We start from the raw sequence: 5,730 nt of genomic DNA on the forward strand, positions 1-5,730 counted from the left end.
CTCCCCCTTTCCACCCTGGCTTTCCTGTGTCCATTCAAACAGTTCCTGTCCTTTCCTGCTTTCTTGTCCCGCTTTTGCACAGGAGCTGCCCATTTGGTCTCCTTTATCTGGTTGAACAAAGAAGCACGTTCCTCACGTGCATTATTTTTTGTTTCGTAGTCCTGTCTAATCTTTGTCTGGAGAGTGGGCTTTGGGAACGGTTTCGGTTCTGTGTTAACAGTGCGGGCCAGGGGCTGTAGTTCCGGGGGTTCCCCCAGTCTCTGTCAGCCCATTAAGTTTCATCTTTTTACGTTAGAGTTTATTTTTTAAATCACCCCACACCGCGCACCCCCCCACCCCAGGGCAGGACCCCTTTGCGGGTACTGAAAGCATGGTCAGCAGGGCTCCCCCTCCCTAATCCTAAAGGCAGCGCGTCAGTCACCTTCGTCAGCTCCTCACCGACCCCGGGTGGCGGGGACCCAGACCGGACATTCCCCCCGGGGTGGGGCAGGACCACCCGCAGGGGCAGAAAGATCTGGTCTGCGCCCACCACCTGAGCCCCCAAAACCCCTATAAACCCTCTTAAACCGTCAGCTCAAGACCGTCCAATGTCAGCCCGGAGACCCCAGACCTCCTCCAACCTAGAAGCTCCAAATCCCGCCAGCTTGAGGGACCCGCAAAACCCCCCCCAGCACGAGACCCCGGGCCACGGTGACTGGCACACAGCGGGAGCCGCACAAATGTTTAAATAAACAACATGGGTGCTCAAGACCCCTCCCGGCCACCCACAGGGTGCGCGGAACCCCGACATCCACAGCGTTAACAGACACTGATTCGCCGCTCCCACAAGGAGGGGGTTCCCCGCGCTGCTCCGCAGACTCCCGGGGCCCCCACCTCTTCGTGTGGGGCCGGAGCCGCGCCGACCCACCAGCGCCGAGCGCAAACGCACCAGGCAAGGGCCGGGAACCCCCCAACCCCTGTCCCGGGAACCCCTCGACCCCTGTCCCGGGGACCCTACGGAGTCGGGTGGGGGTGGGATGGCCAATGAAGGCGAGGGCCCCTCCCCCGCGTCTGGAATCCCACGTCCCCGCGCGAACTCTCGGCCTTTGTTCCGGCAGAGCAGTGGGCGCCAGGGGGCCTTGGGAGCCCTTTCCTCCTCCTGGCCAGAAAACCCGCCCTGCAGGTAGGGGCTGTGGCCCCCCGAGACCCCCGTGCGCGCAGCTCTGGGCCCGGCCTTTCCCCCCAAGCCTTTCAAGCCCCCAGGCACAAGGGGAGATGGCAACTGGACCCACCATCCGTGGGGGTGCAAATCCCACCAACCCACTGTGCGTCCCCGGCCAGAGGCTGCCTCTCGGAGCCCAATGGAGTGGCCACGTCCCCCGACCCCCGCACGTCCACGACCCTCGAGCCGCGGCCGCCCCTGCGGGAATTACCCAGGGCGGCGGGGGGGAGCGGCGCGAGCTGCTAAACCCTAACCCTAAACCCTAACCCTAACCTGGCGCCCGGGTTCTCCGACGCCTCCAGCAGCTGGGACCTGGGGACACGGAGGACCAGCGGGGCGCAAGCAGGGACGGGGAGCCAGCAGGCGGGGTCGCAGGTGCGGGTGGGGGCGCAGGGGGGTTCTCTTGATGCTCCCACGCCACAGGCTTGGAGGGACCGTGGCTCCGCCCTCCCTGCGCCCACCCTGCACACCTTCATGGCGCCTGAAGTGTTCAGCCTGGGAACGGATCCCCCCACCCGGGTCCCTGAATCCCGTACCTTTCAAACAGCACAGCAGGTGGAGTAGCGCGAGCACCAACCTCTCCACGCCGTGCCACCGGGTCTGTGCCCCCGACCCTCTCTCCTCGCGCTTCCCGGGGTAACTGTCCCGGGAACGGGGACATGGCTGAGGGCCCAGCCGCCCAGGTGAGCGGCGGGGCGGGGTGGGATTGGGCCGTAAGAGGGGAGGAGGCGTCTAGGAGCCAGGAGAAGGCCCAGGTGTGCAGGTGAGGAGGTGGGAGGGGTCGGGAGAAGGTCCTGCTCTGCGCACTTAAGGATTGGTGGCGCGCTGGTTAAGCGCTCGGCTGATAACCGAAAGGCTGTTGGAACGCAGCAGCCGCTCCGGGGTTGAAGAGACCCTGCGATCCGCTCCGGTGAAGATTACAGCCTCGGGGCGAACGGCTGGCAGCGGCGGCGGCGCGGAGAGGCGCAGCGGAAGTTTTCCTGGGTTCGGACCCAGCGGCCGGAGGGCGAGATCCTCCCTGCAGAGGGTCCTCAACAGCCGCTGCTCCTCCAGAGGGAAGGAAGGGGGTGAACCCCTCCCCGCCGTCCGCGCCAGCCGCTCCTCAGCCTGCGCAGCTCCGGAGGCCGGGTGGCGAAATCCGCCCTACGGGGGACCCTCAACAGCCGCTGCTCCTCCAGAGGGAAGGAAGGGGGTGAACCCCGCGCCGCCGTCCGCGCCAGCCGCTCCTCAGCCTGCATAGCTCCGGAGGCCGGGTGGCTAAATCCGCCCTAAGGGGGACTCTCAACAGCCGCTGCTTCGCCAGAGGGAACCCGACCAAAAACCCGCTGCTGTCGACTGGATTCCGACTCTAGCGACCCTATAGGACAGAGTAGAACTGTCCCGTACGGTTTCCAAAGAGCGGCTGGTGGATCCTAACCGCCGACCTTTTGGTTAACAGTCGCGCTCTTAACCACTGCGCCGCCGGGATTTCCAGCCAGAGGGAAGGAAGGGGGTGAACCCCGCGCCGCCGTCCGCGCCAGCCGCTCCTCAGCCTGCACAGCCCGGAGGCCGCAGCAGCGGGAGTTCCAGGGTCCCCTCAACTGGTGTCGTAACCTGGGTCCGCGGCCTCAGTGGTGCTCCTGATGCCCCTCACCCACCGGAAGATCCCAGGTGGGCGAGGGAATAGTCAGACGGATCACAACATGCAGTTAATTTATTTTACTCCGATATCCGGCTGCATGTTACAGGGACTGCCATCTAATGACCAGACGAGAATCCTTGACGTCCAGACCAGGCTCACCGAGGCCGAACCCGTCACCCGGAGAGGTGCGCTGAGCGGCAGCCGCAGCCTTTACAGCCCGATCCCAGGCGGCGCGCGGCCCGAGGGAGCGAAGGCGGTTTGCGGGGAGCAGCTCCGCGTCGACCGCTTCCTGTTCGCTTCCGAAGAACGGAGATGACAGAGTCACGTTGCTGCGTACCTTCGGCTTTGGGGGCTTTGAGACTGAGACCAGGGCATCCCCTTGTCCCCAAGAGACCGGCCTGCTCTGCGGTCACACGCTGGAGAGACGCTCCCCAGAGGAGGAGGGTGCTGCGCCCGCCCGCTTCTGCAGGAGGCCCGGCCGCCCCCGAGGATGTCCCAGTGGCTGCGCTGTCCGACCGCGGCCGCGGCGGGCGTGGGGTGTCGGGCTGTCCCCCTCCTGGGTGCAGGCTGCAGTGGTGCGAATAAACGCTCACCCCAAATTAGCAGTAAATTTCTCGAAGTCTAATATTGTGTTTGTGATACTGAAGTATTTGCTTTAATTCAAAATGAAAAAATTATATTCTCCTTTTAAAAAAATTACAGTCTAGGATACCCTATGGGGCACTTTTCTAAGCTGTCATATAGGGTCGCTATCGATTCCGACTCAAGGGCACTGGGGTTTCTTTCGGGGATATGAGTCAGAATCACTCCGCAGCACACAACAACAACTGTGATCTTACTAAGAAAAATCCCTCCGAGCCTCTGTCTGCATGACTCCTGAGCAGAGGCTATCCGTCTCAGGAATGGCAGGTGTAGCGCTGGCGGGCGCCACTTGAAGGAGGGTGCCCCTTGCAGGAGGGTGCCACTTGCAGGAGAGTGCCCCTTGCAGGAGGGTGCCACTTGCAGGAGGGTGCCACTTGCAGGAGGGTGCCCCTTGCAGGAGGGTGCAACTTGAAGGAGGGTGCCCCTTGAAGGAGGGTGCCCCTTGAAGGAGGGTGCCCCTTGAAGGAGGGTGCCACTTGCAGGAGGGTGCCCCTTGAAGGAGGGTGCCCCTTGAAGGAGGGTGCCACTTGCAGGAGGGTGCCACTTGCAGGAGGGTGCCCCTTGCAGGAGGGTGCAACTTGAAGGAGGGTGCCCCTTGAAGGAGGGTGCCCCTTGAAGGAGGGTGCCACTTGCAGGAGGGTGCCCCTTGAAGGAGGGTGCCCCTTGAAGGAGGGTGCCACTTGCAGGAGGGTGCCCCTTGAAGGAGGGTGCCCCTTGAAGGAGGGTGCCACTTGCAGGAGGGTGCCCCTTGCAGGAGGGTGCAACTTGAAGGAGGGTGCCCCTTGAAGGAGGGTGCCCCTTGAAGGAGGGTGCCACTTGCAGGAGGGTGCCCCTTGAAGGAGGGTGCCCCTTGAAGGAGGGTGCCACTTGCAGGAGGGTGCCACTTGCAGGAGGGTGCCCCTTGCAGGAGGGTGCAACTTGAAGGAGGGTGCCCCTTGAAGGAGGGTGCCCCTTGAAGGAGGGTGCCACTTGCAGGAGGGTGCCCCTTGAAGGAGGGTGCCCCTTGAAGGAGGGTGCCCCTTGAAGGAGGGTGCCACTTGCAGGAGGGTGCCCCTTGAAGGAGGGTGCCCCTTGAAGGAGGGTGCCACTTGCAGGAGGGTGCCACTTGCAGGAGGGTGCCCCTTGCAGGAGGGTGCAACTTGAAGGAGGGTGCCCCTTGAAGGAGGGTGCCCCTTGAAGGAGGGTGCCACTTGCAGGAGGGTGCCCCTTGAAGGAGGGTGCCCCTTGAAGGAGGGTGCCACTTGCAGGAGGGTGCCCCTTGAAGGAGGGTGCCCCTTGAAGGAGGGTGCCACTTGCAGGAGGGTGCCCCTTGAAGGAGGTTGCCACTTGTAGGAGGGTGCCCCTTGCAGGAGGGTGCAACTTGAAGGAGGGTGTCTCTGAGCAGCTTCTAGTAACCGTCACAGTTTGCATCGCAGCTGCGAGCTCCTTCAGCAAGCTGAAACGCATTCTTTGGTACCTGAGAGCCTCCACGAGTCAAGGCAGGCTGTGATCTCGATCTACTGAGCGTAGAAAGAGAAGACCCTGAAGAACGGACTATAAGCACATCGTGGACCGATTTTCATCAGTGAAAGGAAGGTGCAGTGGTGATTTTCATGTAGTGCCATAAGGTGTTAAGAAGATTAACGAGCTTGACGTGTATTTTTGAGCTGATACGGTAAAGTTGTCTAAGAGATGGGTGTCAGATGCAGGGGCGTAGTAAGGATGGGGGGCACTTGCCCCTCCCCCCGCAAGTCCAGATGAGGCGGAATGACTTCGGAGACGCCGCAGATAGGAAAGGCGCCCAACTGAGGCCGCCGGATAAGCGGGGAAGGCGTTTCTGCCGATGGTCTCCGCTACCAACGGCTGTCATCTGGAAGCTGGGGGTGCAGCGCAGCCTTGAGATTGCCCCTGGGCGTTTGTTGCTCTCCTTAGGCCTGTGCTCAGACCTTTAAGCAGGGCGATCTCAGTGCTCGCCGCGGTCGCTCTTTTCCACAGACACCCCTCTGCCCCTGAAGCACACATGTATGCAAACTACCAAAGCAGCGCAGCCCAAGGCGGGAAATCGGAACTAAGACCGGGCAGGGTGGAGAGTGAAAATCACGGGTGGTTCTGAGGGGCCTGCAGCTAGAGGGGAGGAGACAGCAGACAAGCCAGTGCCCTTCTCCTTCTATCCTTCAATCGTCTTGAGGGAGACAGGCCGTGTCCCAGGAACTGACTGCAGGCCAGGATAACCTGAGCACAGCACATACAGGGGACTGCTCAGGGTGAGGGGCCACGGTGGCAGTGC

The 5,730-nt window shown here is 62.4% G+C and overlaps 1 pseudogene; it reads left to right on the top strand.

Annotated features, from left to right (window-relative positions):
- The first annotated feature begins 1,860 nt into the window (after positions 1-1,860).
- On the top strand, positions 1,861-3,407 carry LOC135228852 (ornithine decarboxylase antizyme 1-like; annotated as a pseudogene).
- Positions 3,408-5,730: the final 2,323 nt, after the last annotated feature.

The sequence above is a fragment of the Loxodonta africana genome, chromosome X (genome assembly GCF_030014295.1).
Source record: "Loxodonta africana isolate mLoxAfr1 chromosome X, mLoxAfr1.hap2, whole genome shotgun sequence".
NCBI lineage: Eukaryota > Metazoa > Chordata > Mammalia > Proboscidea > Elephantidae > Loxodonta > Loxodonta africana.